The sequence below is a fragment of the Rhinoraja longicauda genome, chromosome 5 (genome assembly GCF_053455715.1).
Source record: "Rhinoraja longicauda isolate Sanriku21f chromosome 5, sRhiLon1.1, whole genome shotgun sequence".
Classification (NCBI taxonomy): domain Eukaryota; kingdom Metazoa; phylum Chordata; class Chondrichthyes; order Rajiformes; family Arhynchobatidae; genus Rhinoraja; species Rhinoraja longicauda.
The window spans coordinates 50,218,531-50,239,449 of NC_135957.1; positions in this window are offsets into that span (position 1 = coordinate 50,218,531).

Below are 20,919 nucleotides of genomic sequence, written 5' to 3' on the forward strand. Positions count from 1 at the left end.
CCCTCTTTCATTGTAAATATATCCCCCTTGTTTGAGACTCCCTTTAATGGAACCACATCAATATTAACCTGTGTACCTACTTGGCCTCTTAATTGTTTCAATAGGGTTATTCTTCATTCTAATAAATCTCTTAAGCATACAAGTCCAACTTCTTCCACAGTGTGTGATAACGCGACCTTCTCATCCCATTAATTACCTGAAAGAATCTCTTTTTGACCACCTTCAATGCAAAGAACATCTTCTTAAATGAGGGATCCAAAGCTGCACTCCAGGTATGGCCTTGGCAATAACTTATTGTATAAATATTTTAATGTTTCTACACTCCAGCCCCTTTGCAATAAAGTCTTATGTGTCATTTACCTTTCCACCTTTTTATTGGACTAGCTTTTTGTGACTCATGAGCGAGAACATTTTCCCATCTACTCCATTAATTTGTCATCCTTATAAATACATGATATGCTTTTTAATTAACAATTGCCTTTATCTTTAGGCTTCTGTGTATGTGTGCAAAGAAAACTCAGAAGCATCAATAAATCTAGAGTTCAATTGCCTTTATAAAACGTGCTACCTAAAACTTTGCCAAGTACAAGGTTGCCCAATGGCATTGCATAACCCAATACAATCAAGCATAAAAGATATATAGGGAGGTTAAATTTTATTTTAAAGTATAATCATATCCCCAAAGTAATGGGTGAGGACTCCCATGCCGAGATTGCCACTGGGGACCCCGCTTACTGCTGGACCTCCATGACTCGTGATGTTTGGGATCGACACCCATAGAGATCCCAGGACTTTGGGAGCAATGACAGCCAAGGGTGGGCGAAGCTCTGTCAGAATCACTCCATATTCACGAGGCCAGCATTGAGGACAGGGTAGTGGACATTACCCACAATGGGAAGGTTGTCGTGAAGGGCCGAATGGCCTACTCCTGCACCTATTTTTCTCTTTTTTTTCTCTCTATGAAAGGCTGCAAAAAAGGATTCACTGGGATGTTACTGGGACTCACAGACTTGAATTATAAGGAGAGTGGATAACCTGCGGCTTTTTTCTTTGGAGCATAAGAAGCTGAGGGGCAACATTGGAGTATATAAAATCATGAGTGCATGGATAAAGTGAACACTCGGTTTTTTAGGGTATTCTAAACTAGAGGTTTGAAGCGAGAGGGGTGAGTTTTGAGAAGATCTCGGGGGCAACTTTATCATTCAGGGTAACCCATGTAAGGAATGAGTAGTAGCGGCAGATACAATTATGACTTTCAAATGTCATTTGGACAGATATATGGATAGGAAACATTTTGAGGGATAAGGGTTAGTTGCGGGCAAATGGGACTAGCCCAGAATGCCTACTTGGTCAACATGGACAAGTTGAGCTGAAGAGCCTGTTTTCATTGATGTATGCTGGAGCTTATGATTAGCAGGCTGAATACTTTTACCTCTTTCCTGGGACCTCGGAGTTCAGCCTTCTGAACTATTGTTTGTCTGTTCTTATCTTTGGAACTTATTTCTTCCTATATTTTTTTCTCCCAATCCAGCCAGTTCCTACGTCTATTCACTTCAGTGCCATTCACTATTTGAAAGATTTCTAGTTCTCAGTCATTTGCACATGGCAAACCATCCATATCTCCCATGTTTTGTTGAGGTAGTCTGAGGACTCTGCATCTCCTCCTGATTATTTGCAGTTAACAAGTCTTCACTATTTCTCAGCTAGTAACATCACCATTTTAGTCTCGACTCTTCTCATACTTTTTCACTGCTCTCTGATCCCCACCTGTCCTTCTCTGAAACTTAATGTATGTTCCATTTCAAACTTTTACCAGCTTTGATGAAAAATCATCAGCCTGTAACATTAACTGCTTTTTGCTCCATTGGTGCTGGCTGACCAGCTGAGTATTCCCAACACTTTCTGAAGCTATTTGCTTTCAACCACCTTCTAGAGAATAAACCAGTCCTACTCATCCATTGCACTCCACAGTCAAGCTAAACGTGTTCTCACATTGCACAACTTCTCCTTTGACTCTACTCACTTCCTTCAAATAAAAGGTGTTGCTACGGGAACTGTTTGGGTCTTAGCTAAACTGTTATTTTCTTGGGATTTGTGGAACATGAGAATTTCTAGCACTTCTCTGTTTCTATTTCTGGGAACAGGCTAGTCACCAATATCCACCTCTCAAGATAAAGCCCACAGACTCTCATCCCATGTTTAGCTTGGGCTAAAACAGTTCCCATAGCAATGTGTTTTATTTGGAGAAAATGAGTGGAGTCACAATAGAATTTATTCAGTGTGCAAACCAGTTTAGCTTGGCAATAGAGTTTTGTGCCTCACTGGGTCTTCCTTCTACCCTGTTAGATTTAAGAAACCCATTCCATTCTCCCAATTTCTGTCTCCCATTTGTGCTATCAATGCCATTTTCCATAATGAGAGTACAGTACTAAATATTGTAAAAAGGTCTGGCAAGTTTGCAATCATCTTGTGTCCATTGTCCCAGTACACTGTCCTTGTTAAGAATATTTTACTTGTTTTATTATTTAGTTCAAATTTTCCATATCTTTAGAATGTAAATCTACTTAAAGACTCAATCCTTCCTTTCTTGAATGACAAGATTCTTCCTCAGACCTCTGACGGAAATAAAAAAAACATTCTATGCCCTTCCACTAAGGTGCTCAGTATGTCATTCTCCAATCATTCATTTCACTTCCACTTTTGTGCTTCTGATCTTTGTCAGTAATGATTTATTCACTGTCAAGTGTGACTATTCCCATTAGAAGCACTGAGACAAAAACATTGAAGGCGTGAGCAAGCGGACATTGTGCTTTCCTTGTGAAGGTGATTTTACAGTCTCTTGGACGTTTGTTCACTAACAATGCCCACTTATTTGTGCATTGTAGTCCTTTGGCACTCTCCATCCACTTTCTTCCTTCTCGTCTGCCTGTTTAGTTGAGTTTCAAACTGTTCCAATGACCAGTCGTGGCTTCTTTATTTTTCACCCCCTCCAGGGTGAAATACATGTCGTTAAAAGTGACATTTTGTTCAAGTTACAAAAGTATATTCTCCTTTAAGTAGGAAATCACCAGGTATTAGAGATGCATACTGAACCCTTCCAGTAAACAAACATAAATCTGAAATGGGTATAAAAAGAACTGTGGATGTTGGAAATCTGAAATCTGACAAAGGTCTTGGTCTTTAAATGTTAACTGAGCTGCTGACCATTTCCAGCATTTTCTAGAAACGAAGAACTGCAGATGCTGATTAATAGACAAAAGGACATAAAGTGCTGGAGTACTTCTGCAGCTCAGGCAGCATCTCAGGAGAACGTGAACAGTTGACATTTCGGGTCAAGACCTGAAGACTGAAAAAGGGTCTCAACCCAAAACATCACCAGTCCATGTTCTCCAGAGATGTCTGGCATGCTGAGTTACTCCAGGACTTTGTTTTTATTAAACAGCAAAATTCCTTCCAGGGTTATAAGCTTTTCATTGACATTAACATTTATCAGAATTTAACAAAACATTGGTAAATTTACAATAGTCACAGTATTGAAGCCACTGGAGACTCTGGATCTTGTATAGTGGTTTCAAGGGAAGCTTAAAAGCATCTGAATACAGTTTCATGCACTTTATTTCAATGAAAAAAGCTGCTTCATAGAATTGTGAGAACAAATATTCTTGTGTGCTCAGGAATTTCCTGTGTACTTCTCAAAAACAATCCTTCAAAGCAATGTTGAAACTAATCGAGAGGTGCTATTTTGTAAGAATCCCCTTACATTCAGTACTTTCTGGATTGTACCTAAGCTTTTTAAAAGGAAAAGATTGGCTTGCTCTCCAATAGAGATGGTATTTTTACTACACCACTTATATTCAAATATGGTGGACGTACTTTTAATGGAATCATTAGCCAGTATAAATAGCTGAGGAAATTACTAATTCAGTGCTGTTTAGCCTATTGACTTTCAATCACAGTAATTGCAATATCTGGATGAATTCCACTTTAAAAGCAAATGGAATTATTGGAATTGTTGTTGTGACTGGGTTAATGTATATTATGTACACAGATGTACTTATCAGAAGGGTCAAAGTGCAATTACTTTCGCGTTATTTAATCTTGGCCAACTTCATGATATGTAGTATGACTGATGGAGAGGTTTTATATTTGGGATCAACAAATTTAAGCTCACCTAAGGATTTAACCAAACAATCTAAGGGAGGGTGGATATAAAAACAATGTTGTGACTCACTCAATGAAGTTTCCCCTAGTAGTATACTTTCAATTAACAACATGTGCTTAATTGTCATATGTACCAGGAATAGAACAATTAAATGCTTATTGAAACTTAACATCCCCATTCATGCAATAATATCAATCAACACTACAATAAATTAATAATCAAAAATGCCAGGTAATCAAACTATAATTGTGCAATTCCCAAATAGTGCAACCAATCTTCTAAGGAAGTGGTAATGTTGACGAGCTCTCTTTGAGCTCGGCAGGTCTTCAGAGATATCAACACTGGAACTTGAAGTTGTTGATTCTCTCCACTGCCATCCCACCGGTGAAAACATGTTCATGGATCTTTAGCTTTCCCTTCCTGAAGTCAACAGTCAGCACCTTGGCCTTGCTAGTATTGAATGATCAGCCATGATCACATTGAATGGCGATGCTGGCTCCAAGGGCCAAATGACCTGCTCCTGCACCTATTGTCCCTTGATTCCCTCAGCCCTAAGAGCTAAATCTAACTCTCTTGAAAACATCCAGTGAATTGGCCACCATTGCCTTCTGTGGGAGAGAATTCCACAGATTCACAACACTCTGGGTGAAAAGGTTTCTCCTCATCTCAGTCCTAAATGGCCTACCCCTTATTCTATGACCCCCTGGTTCTGGACTCTCCCAACATCGGAAACATTAAATAATAAATGATTACAATCGAGCCATTTACAGTGTACAGAGTACATGATAAAAATAATAATAAAGTGAGACAAAGGTTCACCTGCACCTCCTCCAACCTCATCTATTGCATCCGCTGCTCTAGATGTCAACTTCTTTACATCAGCGAAATCAAGCGCAGGCTCGGCGATCGCTTCGCTGAACACCTACGCTCGGTTCGCATTAACCAAACTGATCTCCCGGTGGCCGAGCACTTCAACTTCCCGTTCCCAGTCTGACCTTTCTGTCATGGGCCTCCTCCAGTGCCATAGTGAGGCCCACCGGAAATTGGAGGAACAGCACCTCATATTTCGCCTGGGCAGTTTGCAGCCCAGTGGTATGAACATCGACTTCTCCCACTTTAGATAGTTCCTCTGTCCCTCTCTTCCCCTCCTCCTTCCCAGATCTCCCTCTATCTTCCTGTCTCCACCTATAACCTTCCTTTGTCCCGCCCCCCCTGACATCAGTCTGAAGAAGGGTCTCGACCCGAAACGTCACCCATTCCTTCTCTCCCGAGATGCTGCCTGACCTGCTGAGTTACTCCAGCATTTTGTGGGATAAATAAAAATAATAATGTTCAGTGCAAGATAAAGTGCTGTAAGGTTCGATTGCAGATGGTCCGGGGTCTCCATTGAGGTAGATAGTAGCTCAGAACCGCTCTCTAGTTGTTGATAGAATGTTTCAGTAGCCTGATAACAGCTGGGAACTGTCCCTGAATCTGGAGGTGTGCGATTTCACTTTTCTGTACCTCTTGCCTGATGGGAGAGGGGAGAAGAGGGTGACTGGGTCAGTCTCGTCCTAGATTATGCTGGTAGCCTTGCCGGGGCAGCATGTATATGATATGATATGGTGTAAATGGAGCCTTCTTCAGGCTGAAGAAGGGTCTCGACCCAAAACGTCACCCATTCCCTCTCTCCTAGATGCTGCCTGACCTGCTGAGTTACTCCAGCGTTTTGTGATACCGTCGATTTGTACCAGCATCTGCAGTTATTTTCCTACACGTCTCTTCTAATATATAACTTGCTCACCACTCTTCCCAACTCACACTGGTGAATTTCCACTTGGAACATAATGATGGCTTCAATGGTACTGGACAAATGAAATGAAATCTACGAGGAGGAAAATAAAAGCAAAGTAATTGAGGAAAAGCTGGCTACAAAATATCTTAATACGGCAAACATGTTTTCTTTAAATATATCAGCTGGTGAAGATCCGCATTCATTGATCACTGCATTGTGTGTTGGTTTCTGTTCAATCTGCACGACTTAAACAATGCTCAGGGATCCCTCCACTGGTTGTTTCTGGAAGGAGTTTACGACACTCTTTCTCGCCAGCCAGGAATGTGCAATATGAGCTGAATGATAACAAGGTGTTACCCATCAGCAGCCAAAATCAACATTCAAATGTTCCAAAATGGATTCTGGGGAACAAAATGTTTTGCTGTAGGAAGAAGAAAATGCAATAAGTAAAATAGTGCATTCCTGAAGATTTTGATAGTTCACTTCAAGGGAAATAAATGAGTAAATGAATAAGTTTATTGGCCAAGTATGCATATACAAGGAATGTGCCTTGGTGCTCTGCTCACAAATGACAACACAAACATACAGTTAACAATTAAGAATAAAGCATAAACGCATCAAAACAATAAGGATACAACATTACGGTCTAAACATGTGGGTGAAAATAAACCAGAGCAAAAAAGAGACTTCAGACTTTGGTTATTGAGTAGAACTATCACTCGTGGGAAAAAAGCTGTTTTTATGTCTGGCATAAACTGCTTTGACAGTCGGGAGTTGCCTTCCAGAGGGAAGTGCTTCGAAGAGTTTGTGGCCAGGGTGAGAGGGGTCAGAGATGATCTTGCCCGCTCGCTTCCTGGCCCTTGCAGTGTACAGTTCGTCAATGGGGGGAAGCTGGCATCCAACAACCTTCTCAGCTGTGCGAACGATCCGCTGCAGCCTCCGGATGTCGTGCCTGGTGGCTGAGCCAAACCAGACCATGATGGAGAAGGTGAGGACGGACTCAATGATAGCAGTGTAGCAAGTCCAAACCGGGTGATGTTGCCAATAGAGTTTATTCTGCAGTGAAACCGTGACAAACCGCAACACACTTAGTTTAGGACACACATTTACTTAACTACCTAATCTCGAGAGTTTGGCGCCAGACTGACGAATTCCCCGCGCTCCAGCACCTCCTGACCCGTTAGCCAATCCGAGGGTTCGAGACCCCCTGGCCAATCCGTATGTCCCTACAGCAGTATAGAATTGGACCATCATTGCCTGTGGCAGATTGGGTTTCTTCAGTTGCCACAGGAAGTACATCCTCTGTTGGGCCTTTTTGACTGTGGAGTCGATGGTGGTCCCCCATTTAAGGTCCCTGGAGATGATGGTTCCAAGGAACTTAAATGACTCCACAGATGTGACTATGGTGTTATTGATGGTGAGTGGGGGGAGGGGAGGGGGATGTTTTCGAAAGTCTACAATTAGTTCCACTGTCTTGAGAGCATTGAGCTCCAGGTTGTTGCGATGGCACCAGGACACCAGCTGTGTCACTTCCCCTCTGTAGGCAGATTCCCCCCCATCCTGGATCAGTCCAATCAGGGTAGTGTCATCCACAAACTTGAGCTTGACAGAGGAATCTGTGGAGGTGCACTCGTTGGTGTAGAGAGAGTAAAGGAAAGGGGAGAGTACGCAGCCTTGCGGAGCTCCTATGCTGAGGGTCCGAGATGTGCTTTCCCAGCCTCACATGCTGCTTCCTGTCCGTCAGGAAGTTGATGATCACGCTAGGAGAGTTTGTAGTGTAGTAGCTCTGGCACAATGGTGTTAAAAACAGAGCTAAATTCCACAAACAGAATCCTGGCATAGGTCCCCTTGCGGTCTAGGTGCTGGAGGATGAAGTGCAGGCCTAGATTGATTGCGTCGTCCACCGATCTATTGGCCTTATATGCAAACTGCAGGGGTCCAGCAGGGGGTTTGTGATGTTTTTCAGCTAGGCCAGTACAAGTCTTTCAAAGGTCTTCATGATTACAGAGGTTAGTGCGACAGGCCTGTAATGATTAACACCAGTGATCCTTGACTTTTTGGGTACAGGGACAATAGTGGAGACCTTGAAGCAGGCAGGGACAGTGCAGGTTTGCAGGGACTGGTTGAAAATGTCTGTGTAGATCGGTGCCAGTTGTTGCTTTTTAATCAGATGCAATGAAACAGTGAAAATAAAAGCTTGCCATCTTCATTTTTTCCCCACTTTGCTCACATTGTAACTATTATCAGCAAGTAATGTCTCAGACACAATTTGTACTCATAAGTCACTTATCTTCAGTTTAAATCCATTTATAATTGCACTTAGAACGAGAGAAACTGAGTGCAGGAGTAGGCCATTCGACCCTTCGAGCCAGCAATATGATCATGGATGAACATCCAAAATCAGTACCCTGTTCCTGCTTTTTTCCCCATATCCCGTGATTCCATTAGCCCTGAGCTATATCTCTCTTGAAAACATCCAGTGAATTGGCCTCCACTGGCTTCTCTGGCAGAGAATTCCACAGATTCACAACTCTCTGGGTGAAAAGGTTTTTCCTCATCTCAGTCCTAAATGGCCTACCCCTTATTCTTCAACTGTGACCCCTGGTTCTGGACCCCCAACATCGGGAACATTTTTTCTGCACCTAGTCTGTCCAATCCCTTTTATGTTTCTATGAGATCCCCTCTCATCCTAAATTCCAGTGAATACAAGCCCAGTCAACCCATTCTTTCATCATATGTCAGTCCCGCCATCCGAGGAATTAACCTGGTGAACCTACGCTGCACTCCCTCAATAGTAAGAATGTCCTTCCTCAAATTAGGAAACCAAAACTGCACACAATACTCCAGATGTGGTCTCATCAGGGCCCTGTACAACTACAGTAGGACCTCCTTGCTCCCATACTCAAATCCTCTCGCTATGAAGACCAACATGCCATTTTCTTTCTTCACTACCTGCTGTAGCTTTATGCTTACTTTCAGTGACTGATGCACAAGGACACCCAGGTCTCATTGCACCTCCCCTTTTTCTAACCTGACACCATTTAGATAATCACAAAAAGCTTTTGTCATCTTTATTAACACAGCCTGTTGATTAATATTCTCATGTGTCGGCTCCTTTTGGTTTATCATGCGTCCCCACGAGTGAGGCTCACTTCTTCCTATCCATAGAATTCAACTGATCCTTGGTTTCCTGAGTCAATTACTCCTTTATTGTACGTGTGACAGCAATTTAAAATAAAGCCTCAGTAAGCATATCCATTCAATATGTCATAGGGATCCATTTCACAGTTGACCTTCATGGTGAATGGTTGAGCCCTGGGTAGTGTTGTAAGGCAGTGGGATCTAGGAGTACATACTTGAAAGTGGTGTCTCAGGTGGTCAAGAAGGGTCTTGTTACATTGGCTCTGGTTCTCCAGAGATGCTCTCTGACCTACTGAGTTACTCCAGCACTTTGTGTTGTCATGTTATATTACAGTTGTGCATGATGTTGATGAGGCTGCATTTGGAGTATTGTGTTCAATTTTGGTCACCCTGATTTCGGAAGGATGTTGTTAAGCTGGAAAGAGTGCAGATAAGATTTACGGGGATGTTGCCAGGGCTTGAGGGCCAGAGCTATAGGAAAGGGTTGGGCAGGCCAGGGCTTCCTTGTACAAGAGGATGAGGGTGATCTTATAAAGGTGTATTGGATCATAAGGGGAATAGATAGGATGAATTGAGTTGAAAATGACACAAAAGGAGTGAAATGTAAAGCCTCATTTATAGGGGAAAGGAATGGGGAGATGAGCAGGATAGTGGGAGAAATGGTTGGCACAGAGGTTGGTGGGGTTACCAGAAAGAGAGAGGGGTAGGGTATATTACTTATAATTAGAGCATTCAATGTTCATACCAAAGATAGATACAAAAAGCTGGAGTAACTCAGCGGGTCAGGTAGCATCTCAGGAGAAAGGGAGTTTGTGATGTTTTGGGGTGAGACCCTCGTTTTTCCTTCCTACTCAATGTTCATACCATTGGACTGTAAGGTACTGAAGTGGAATATGAGATGTTATTCCTCCAGTCTGTGTGTGGCCTCACACTGGCAGTGAAGGAGGCTCAGGCAGAAAGGATGGGTATGGAAATGGGATAGTTAGCAACTGGAGATTGAGCATGCCTTGGCTGACCGAGAGCAAGTGTTCAGCAAAAATGTAGCCTGGTCTACCCATGGTCTCACCAATGTAAAATAGGCCCCAGCGGGAGTATTGAGTACAGTAGATTAGGTTTGAAGAGGTGCTTTTTGAGATGTTGAGCACAGCATTTACTGGTAATCTGTTGTTCCCCCATTAAAATGTGATAATGGGGTTCCTTCACAAAAAAGATGTTCATCTTAGAAGCCTACTCTGGCATGTGACTTGGAGAAAAACTTGGAGGTGATGATGTTTTCATGCACCTTCTGTTAATATCCTTGTCAGTGAAGGTCATGATTACAATGCATTCTGTTGAGTTCAAATATTTCATGCAGTGTACTGATAACTGAGACAAGTGAAAGGGTATCAATCCTGCAGTCCTTTATGTCATGGATAATGTTGCAAGTAGTGGACATTTTTGGATCACTTGCCTCAAAATATCCATGTTCTAAGCAACTCTGATCAACATTTCATTCTATTAGACCTCATCTTACCATTTTTTTAAATGGTTTTAGATCAAGAATAGGACCTAATTGCAACATAAAAGACAGGACATTAAGATCTGCAAGTTTGTTTGTTGTTGGACTTTCTGAGATTGGTGTAAAGTTTGTTAAACAATCGTGTTCGGCAGTATTCAACAAAAGGGCAAAGGGTAATGAGGTAAGACCTGTGACAGTCTCTCCTTCTTGCTGCTGCATTAGTACGCAATAAACTGGCTTCTGCACACTGCGGAAACAGACCAAGCCTCATTCCCACAACAGTAAAAATCCTGATATCCCCAAATGATCCAACAACAATTTCCCCTGTTGTAACCTGAGATGGACAATAGGTGCAGAAGAAGGCCATTCGGCCCTTCAAGCCAGCACCACCATTCAATGTGATCATGGCTGATCATTCTCAATCAGTACCCCATTCCTGCCTTCTCCCCATACCCCCGGACTCTGTTATCCTTAAGAGATCTATCTAGCTCTCTCTTGAATGCATTCAGAGAATTGGCCTCCACTGCCTTCTGAGGCAGAGAATTCCACAGATTCACAACTCTCTGACTGAAAATGTTTTTCCTCATCTCCGTTCTAAATGGCCTATCCCTTACTCTTAAACTGTGGCCCCTGGTTCTGGACTCCCCCAACATTGGGAACATGTTTCCTGCCTCTAACGTGTCCAACCCCTTAATAATCTTTTATGTTTCGACAAGATCCCCTCTCATCCTTCTAAATTCCAGTGTATACAAGCCTAGCCGCTCCGGTCTTTCAACATAGGACAGTCCCTCCATTCCAGGAATTAACCTCGTAAACCTACGCTGCACGCCCTCAATAGCAAGAATATCCTTCCTCAAATTTGGAGACCAAAACTGTACACAGTACTCCAGGTACAGTCTCACTAGGGCCCTGTACAACTGCAGAAGGACCTCTTTGCTCCTATATTCAACTCCTCTTGTTATGAAGGCCAACATTCCATTGGTTTTCTTCACTGCCTGCTGTACCTGCATGCTTCCTTTCAGTGACTGATGCACTAGGATTCCCAGATCTCGTTATACGTCCCCTTTTCCTAACTTGACACCATTCAGATAATAATCTGCCTTCCTATTCTTGCCACCAAAGTGGATAACCTCACACTTATCCACATTAAACTGTATCTGCCATGCATCTGTCCACTCACACAACCTGTCCAAGTCACCCTGCAGCCTCATAGCATCTTCTCCACAGTTCACACTACCACCCAGCTTTAAAATCAGAAGAAACTCAATGTTCAAATAGATACAAAGAAGTGCAGATGCTGGTTTATAAAGAAAGACACAATATGCGCACGGGTCAAACAACACCTCTAGAGAACATTGATAGAAACATAGAAAAATAGGTGCAGGAGTAGGCCATTCGGCCCTTCAAGCCAATACCACCATTCAATAAGATCATGGCTGATCATACAAAATCAGTACCCCTTTACTGCTTTTTCCTCATCTCCCTTGATCCCTTTAGCCCTATGAGCTAAATCTAACTCTCTGTTCTATTTCAGGTGGGACCCTTCTTCAGATTAATAGTGAAGAGGGGGCAGAAAACTAGAAGAGCTGGGGGGAGGGCAGGACTAGTGAGTGATAGGTGAATACAGGTAAGGAGGGGGTTTTATAGGCAGATGTTTGGACAAAGGTCAAAGATGAAAAGACAAAAGCTGTGAGGTAAGGATAGAAGAGGTGTGAATTGTGAAGCTAGGGGAAGGAACCAGGTGTAGACTTGGTGACTATTTTAGCCTGATAAGACCTGTTGGATCTGTTGGCGATAACCAGCTTAACTCCCCTTCCCATTCTCATACTGACCAAGATACCTTCTCCATTGCCACAGTGAGGCCACACACAATCTGGAGCACCTGTCCCCATACCGAATCTCTCGCATCTATCCAGGTACCCCAGCAGTATCTTTCCCAGGATATCTTTCAACCTAACTGTGAGAACACTGAATTCTCCAATTTTATGTAACTGACCTACAAACAACTCTGTTTTTACTTTCTCATGCCTATGCCTCACCTGGGGTCTCACCCATTTTCCCCCTTCCTATCACTCACATCATTGTCCTGCCAATTCCGCCCCCCTTCCCCTCCAAAAACAAATCTGTGAAGGAGGGTGCCGACCTGAAACATCACCTATCCTTGTTCTCCGGAGAAGCTGCTGTTCTGCTGTTAGTCCAGCCCTGTGCGTCTAGGTGTTCAAGGTCCAATGAATCTAATCTAAAGCAGCAGCCAGGAATAGTTCTCAACCATGTGGTAGTTCAGCTGGAAATGATAGCATTGTGAGAGGAATAGTTTGCAGGCCTCCTGCTGGCTGTTTTGTTTAGGTGATCTGCAAATCCAGACCCATGCTACAAAATGTTGCACAAATATGTGTTAATTTACACAATCTTCTATTCAGTAATGCTAGTATAACAAACTTATTCTTCCATACAATGTAAGGCACAACATTGCCTTACATATAATTGTTTACATATAATTTACTCTAACATGGCATCAAAAACCATTTGTTAACTTATTTGATGCTCACATTCATGAATGATAACATTGAAATGCTTTGAATTAATTACTTTGTGTGGAGGCTGTTGGCTGTTGACTCATACATTTCTTGGAAAACAAATTTGAATCTTGGATAATTTGCAAAAGGTCAATGATTCATTTGTGACAATCACAACGACTACCGTACAAATGACAATACCATGATAGAATGGATAACCACAATAACCACAAAGACAGGGGCTAGGAGTGAATAACGGGCCTGGAGATGGATTGCTGGGGAAGGTTAGTGCATTTGTGTGCACGGTTTAGGGAAGAAATGGCTGCAAGAATCTTGTGGCTGGGTGTTCATAAGTTCTAGGAACAGAATGAGGCCATTCAGCCCATCAAGTCTACTCCACCATTCAATCATGGCTGATTTATCTTCCCCTTTTAACCCCATTCTACCTTCTCCCCATTATCCCTGACACCCACACTAATCACAAATCTATATATCGCTGCCTTAAAAATAGACATTGACGGCCTCCACAGCATTCTGTGACAATGAATTCTACAGATTTACCACCCTCTGACTAAAGAAATTCCTCCTCATCTCCTTCCTAAAGGAATATCCTTTAATTCTGAGGCTACGACCTCTGGTCCTAGACTCTCCCACCTAAGAGCGCATTTTCAAAATCTATCAGACTCAGGAACAGGGCTAAATGACAGGGAAATCATGTGATGAGGATCCAAAACCTTCAATGACGACTTCAGGGGATCACTGGTCAGAGGCAAGCCTCCAATCAGATGTTTGCAGGGAGTGAATACACTTGATGGAGGGAGTTGTGAACTGGGCCTCAGCAGCATCAGAACCACAAGGGAACGCCTGGAACTTGAGTGTATGACAGATGTCCAAATATCACAGGATGAGAAAATCGAGGAGACAGGAGCACTGAACAATCAAGAAGCCCCAAAAGGGTCAAAAGTGAGATTGGGATAATTGTTGATGTGGGTGGATAGTTCCAGTGCCATAATATCAAAGGAGCACTGAACAAATCAAGGGGAAGATAGTGTAGTGTGCCAAGTAGGCCGAAATAACGACAAGTAGTCAGGATTAACGAAAGTGTGTTTACTGTATCTCTGGAACTCCAAAAGGGAATGAGAGTCATGCGGTCCTTGACCTTTATACTCCCAGCCGAAGTCCGCCTCCTTGGATCGACCCATTCCCGTGCCGAGGGGTCGTGAGTGGTATGGCCCGACCCTCGGGAGCCGCCACAGGACCCCCCCCCAGAACCAGAGGCACGAAACGCACCGGTGGTCGCACTAGTCGACCGAACCGTGTACGGTACCCGTCCGACGGGGGTTCTGGCGGGGGCACAGCTGGAGGGACGACCGGGGGGTCTGGCGGGGGCACAGCTGGAGGGACAAACGGGGGCGGAGAAGGGGGTACAAATACCGGTCGAGATGAGGGGATCGGCGGGTGCGGTGTTGGAGGCAAGGTTTGTGACCGTCCAGCAACGCGAGCATGTCATCCAGCAGCGCGGATGGGCGACGGTCGCCCAGGGGAGGCATGTGGAGGATTCTTTTGGCCCGCTCCATTCTCGGGAGCCGGTAAGTTTCCAGCAATAGAACTTTTAGCGCATCGTATTTACCTTGGGTCGGTAGGTTGGCAAGGAACTCGGTTACCCGCTGGACCGTGTCCTGGTCCAGGGCTCCAACCAGGTAGAAAAACCGTGTATCATCCGACCGGATGGACTTAAGCTGGAAATATACCTCAGCTTGCTGGAACCAGACGTGGGGTCGGTGGGTCCAAAAGGTAGGGAGGGCTACGGAAATTGCCTCGATAGCCGGTGTAGCGCCCTCGGACAGCGAGACGAAGGCTGAGCTCCATGACTTGTCCATTTTTCTATAATGGACCGTTCGGGGTCACCAATGTAGTGTGCCAAGTAGGCCGAAATAACGACAAGTAGTCAGGATTAACGAAAGTGTGTTTACTGTATCTCTGGAACTCCAAAAGGGAATGAGAGTCATGCGGTCCTTGACCTTTATACTCCCGGCCGAAGTCCGCCTCCTTGGATCGACCCATTCCCGTGCCGAGGGGTCGTGAGTGGTATGGCCCGACCCTCGGGAGCCGCCACAGGAGACACAAAATGCTGGAATAACTCAGCAGATCAGGCAGCATCTCTGGAGAAAAGGAATAGGTGACTATTTGGGTCGAGACCCTTCTTCAGATCTGATGATGGGTCTTGACCCGAAACGTCACCTATTACTTTTCTCCCAATACTGCTCAACCCACCGAGTTACTCCAGCATTTTGTGTCGATCCTCAGTGTGAACCAGCATCAGGTGACGGAGGTATGTGTTGAGGAGCACTTTGGGTCTAGTGATCATAATGCCATTAGTTTCAATATCATTATGGAGAAGGTCAAATCTGGACCAAGGGTTGAGATTTTGGATTGGAGAAAGGCTAATTTTGAGGAGATGAGAAAGGATTTAAAAGGAGTGAAATGGAAATTGTTGTTTTATGAAAAGGATATAATAGAGAAATGGAGGATATTTAAAGGTGAAATTTTGAGAGTACAGAGTCTTTATGTCCCTGTTCGGTGGAAAGGAAAGAATAATAATTTGAAAGAGCCGTGGTTTTCCAGGGAAATTGGACACGGTTCGGAAAAAGAGGGAGATATACAATAAATATAAGCGGCAGGGAGTAAATGAGGTTCTTGAGGAATATAAAGAATGTAAAAGGAATCTTAAAAAGGAAATTAGAAAAGCGAAAAAAAGATATGAGGCTGCTTTGGCAAGTAATGTAAAAGTAAACCCCAAGGGGTTCTACAGATATGTCAATAGCAAAAGGATAGTGAGGGATAAAATTGGTCCATTAGAGAGTCAGAGTGGACAGCTATGTGCTGAGCCGGAAGAAATGGGGGAGATATTAAACAATTTATTTTCTTCGGTATTTACCGAGGAGAAGGATATTGAATTATGAGAGGTAAGCGAAACAAGTAGAGTAGTGATGGAAATTAGGAGGATTAAAGAAGAGGAGGTACGGACACTTTTGAAGAATATAAAAGTGGATAAGTCTCCAGGTCCTGATAGGATATTCCCTAGGACATTGAGGAAAGTTAGTGCAGAAATAGCTGGGGCTATGACGGAAATATTTCAAACGTCATTAGAAACAGGGATGGTGCCGGAAGATTGGCGCATTGCGCATGTTGTGCCTTTGATTAAAAAAGGTTCTAAAAGTAAACCTAGCAATTATAGACCTATTAGTTTGACGTCTGTGGTGGGAAAATTAATGGAAAAGATACATAGGGACAATATATATAATTATTTGGATAATCAAGGCCTGATTAGAAACAGTCAACATGGATTTGTGCCTGGAAGGTCATGTTTGACTAATCTTCTTGAATTTTTTGAAGAGGTTACCAGGGAAATTGATAAGGGCAAGGCTGTGGATGTTGTCTATATGGACTTCAGTAAGGCATTTGACAAGGTTCCACATGGAAGGTTGATTAAGAAGGTTAAATCGTTGGGTATTAATAGTGAGGTTGCAAGATGGATTCAACAATGGCTGAATGGGAGATACCAGAGGGTAACGGTTGACAATTGTATGTCAGGTTGGAGGCCAGTGTCTAGTGGAGTGCCCCAAGGATCTGTGTTGGGTCCACTGTTGTTTGTCATTTACATTAATGATCTGGATGATGGTGTGGCAAATTGGATTAGTAAATATGCAGATGATACTAAGATAGGTGGAGCAGTTGATAGTGAGGTAGATTTTCAAAGTCTACAGAGAGACTTGGGCCTTTTGGAAGGGTGGGCTGAAAGATGGCAGATGGAGTTTAATGCTGATAAGTGTGAGGTGCTGCATTTTGGTAGGACAAATCAAAATAGGACGTACAGGGTAAATGGTAGGGAATTGAGGAATGCAGTGGAACAGAGGGATCTGGGAATAACTGTGCATTGTTCCCTGAAGGTGGATAGGGTGGTGAAGAAGGCATTTGGTATGCTTGCCTTTATAAATCAGAGCATCGAGTATAGAAGTTGGGATGTAATGTTGAAATTGTACAGGGCATTGGTGAGGCCGAATCTGGAGTATGGTGTGCAGTTCTGGTCGCCAAATTATAGGAAGGATGTCGACAAAATGGAGAGGGTACAGAGGAGATTTACTAGAATGTTGCCTGGGTTTCAGCACTTAGGCTACAGAGAGAGGTTGAACAGGTTGGGTCTTTATTCTTTGGAGCGTAGAAGGTTGAGGGGGGACTTGATAGAGGTTTTTAAAATTTTGAGAGGGACGGACAGAGTTGACGTGGGTAGGCTTTTCCCTTTGAGAGTGGGGAAGATTCCAACAAGGGGACAGAGCTTCAGAATTGAGGGACAAAGGTTTAGGGGTAACATGAGGGGGAACTTCTTTACTCAGAGGGTTGTGGCTGTATGGAATGGGCTTCCGGTGGAAGTGGTGGAGGCTGGCTCGATTTTATTATTTAAGAGTAAATTGGATAGGTATATGGATAAGAGGGGATTAGAGGGTTATGGTCTGAGTGCAGGTAGATGAGACTAGGTCAGGGAGAATGGTCGGCGTGGACTGGTAGGGCCGGACAGGCCTGTTTCCACTAGATGGCAGCGCGTGCAGACGCAGCGGCCCCACACTCTCCCGATTTTTCGAGTGTTTTTAATGTTTTATCAAGTTCGTCATGTTTGTCACTTCAACAACTCTGGACAGTCAGCAGTAGACAGTATAGTCGTGAGTTCTTGCTGGACAAGAAAACAACATCATCAACACTGGACGCTATGCTTGCAGAGGAACTTAGCGGCCTCAGAATACTCTGCCTGACCTCGACCTTGGCCTCGAGTGCTGCCCCCCGGCTGGAAAGGAGACACCGCAGGCGGTGTGAGAGGAAGCAGAAGAGGGGTAAGCGCGGAGGCATCCGGGCTAGGCTAGCGGCTAGCCCACACAGACCGGCTATTCCGAGCATGCTAATGGCTAATGTACGCTCACTGGACAATAAAATGGACACTATAAGACTTCTCCGGTCGACCCAGCGTGAGGTGAGGGAATGTTGTGTTTACGTTTTTACGGAAACATGGCTTAATGACAACATCCCGGACTCCGCTGTTCAGCTCGACCGGCTAACATGCTACCGATCGGACAGAGCTACGGTTAGCGGGGGGAAGACTCGCGGCGGCGGTGTGATTGTTTACATCAGTGATGCTTGGTGTCGGGACGCTGTGTTGGTCTACAAACACTGTTCACCGCTGGCGGAGTTTATGGTTGTGAAGTGCCGACCTTTCTACCTCCCGAGGGAGCTAACAGCTATCCTGTTAGTCGCTGTTTACATCCCTCCCAGTTCCAACAACAAGGACAGAGAGGAGGCACTCTGCGAACTGTACCGGGCCATCTCTGAGCAGCAGACAGCACACCCAGATGGCTTTCTCATCGTAGCTGGGGACTTCAACCATGCTAACCTAAAAACTGTCATGCCCAAAGTATACCAGCATGTTGATTTCCCAACACGAGAAAACAACACCTTGGACCTTGTCTACACGACCATCAAAGGAGCATACAAGGCTTCCCCCCTCCCCCACATCGGCCTCTCTGATCACCTCACCGTTCTGCTGAAACCGGCATACAGACCCCGGGTGAAAGTCACCAAACCGGTTTCAAAAGAGGTACGTGTGTGGTCAGAGGACAGCACAGCTGCACTCCAAAACTGCTTTGAGACTACAGACTGGGACATGTTCAAGCAGGCAGCAACATACAACAACACAACCAACATTCAGGAATACACAGAGACAGTTACAGGCTACATCACCAAATGCATTGACGATGTGACCCACACCAGAGCCATCACCATCCGGGCTAACCAGAAGCCATGGCTGACAGGGGAGGTCCATGGGCTGCTGAGGGTCCGCAACGCTGCCTTCAGAGAGGGCAATCCAGCCGGTCTCAGAGCAGCCAGGGCCAACCTTTCCAGTGGCATCAGGAAAGCCAAACAACACTACACCCGGCGCATCACAGCCCACTTCAGTGACAGCAGAGACACACGGAGCCTGTGGAAGGGTATTAGGACTATCACGGACTACAAACCCTTACCACAGACCTGTGACAGTGACACCTCTCTCTTGAACGACCTCAACGGCTTCTTCGCACGCTTTGAAGCACAGAGCAACACACCTGCGCAGAAAACAACTCCCCCCCCCAACGACCAGGCTATTTGTCTGTCTCCAGGCAGTGTGAGGAGCACACTGTTAAGGATTAACACCCGGAAAGCTTCTGGACCTGACAACATTCCTGGTCGTGTGCTAAAAGACTGCGCAGCTGAGCTCACAGATGTCCTCACAGACATCTTCAACATCTCCCTGAGCCAGGCTGTTGTTCCCTTGTGCTACAAAGAAACCACCATCATACCTGTGCCCAAGAAGTCTTCTCCATCCTGCTTCAACGACTACCGCCCTGTAGCGCTGACTTCAACCATCATGAAGTGCTTCGAGAGGCTGGTCATGAAGCAGATCAGATCCAACCTCCCCCCCTCCCTGGACCCGTTTCAGTTTGCATATCGAGCTAAGCGGTCCACTGAGGATGCCATCTCCTCTGCTCTACACCCAGCCCTCACCCACTTGGACACTAAAAACTCATATGTTAGGATGCTGTTCATAGACTTTAGCTCAGCATTTAACACCATCATCCCCCAGCAGCTGGTTTGTAAACTAACAAATCTGGGCCTCAGCCCCCTTCTCTGCAACTGGCTGCTGGACTTCCTCACTGCCAGACCCCAGTCCGTACGGGTCGGCAGCAACACATCGGACACCATCACGCTGAGTACGGGTGCCCCACAAGGATGTGTGCTAAGCCCCCTGCTCTTCACCTTGCTGACCCACGACTGCACACCCACCTACAGCTCCAACCACTTCGTCAAGTTTGCGGATGACACAACAGTGGTGGGTCTCATCAGCAACAACGACGAGACCCACTACAGGAAGGAGGTGGACCAGCTGGCCGCGTGGTGCACAGACAACAATCTCTTCCTGAATGTGGAGAAAACAAAGGAGATTGTTGTCGACTTCAGGAGAACGCACACCCAACACCCCCACCCACTGACCATCAATGGTGCTGCTGTGGAGCAGGTGAGCAGCACCAAATTTCTGGGGGTGAACATCACCGAGGATCTCTCCTGGAGCAACAACATCACGTCCATCGCCAAGAAAGCCCAGCAGCGCCTCTACTTCCTCCGCAAACTGAAGAGAGCGGGAGCCCCCACACCCATCATGTACACTTTTTACCGAGGTGCCATCGAGAGCATCTTCAGCAGCTGCATCACTGTGTGGTTCGGAAGCTGCACAGCCTCCAGCCGTAAGACCCTGCAGCGTATAGTGAACACTGCTGAGAGGATCACTGGCGCCTCACTCCCAACACTCCTGGTCCTTTACACCACCCGCCTCACCCGCAAAGCATTGAGCATTGTGGGTGACCCCTCCCACCCCTCCAACAGCCTCTTCACCCTCCTGCCTTCAGGGAGAAGGTTTCGCAGCCTGAGGTCAAGCACCACCCGACTAAAGAACAGTTTTTTCCACCAGGCTGTCAGGATGCTGAACTCTCTCCCCTCCCTTCCTCCTCTCTCCCCTGCCCCTATGGGACCTGGACTTTAACACCCCACACACACGCACATCCAGCACCAGACACTTTTTTAAAAAAAATTTGAAGTGACTATATTTTATATTTTATATTTTATGTTGATTGTTGTTTGCTGTGCCTTTTGTTTTATGCACTTTGTTCCTCGGGATTGTGGGAAACGGTATTTCGATTTTCTGTCTGTGTAAACTGGCTGAGGATTGACAATAAAATTGACTTTGACT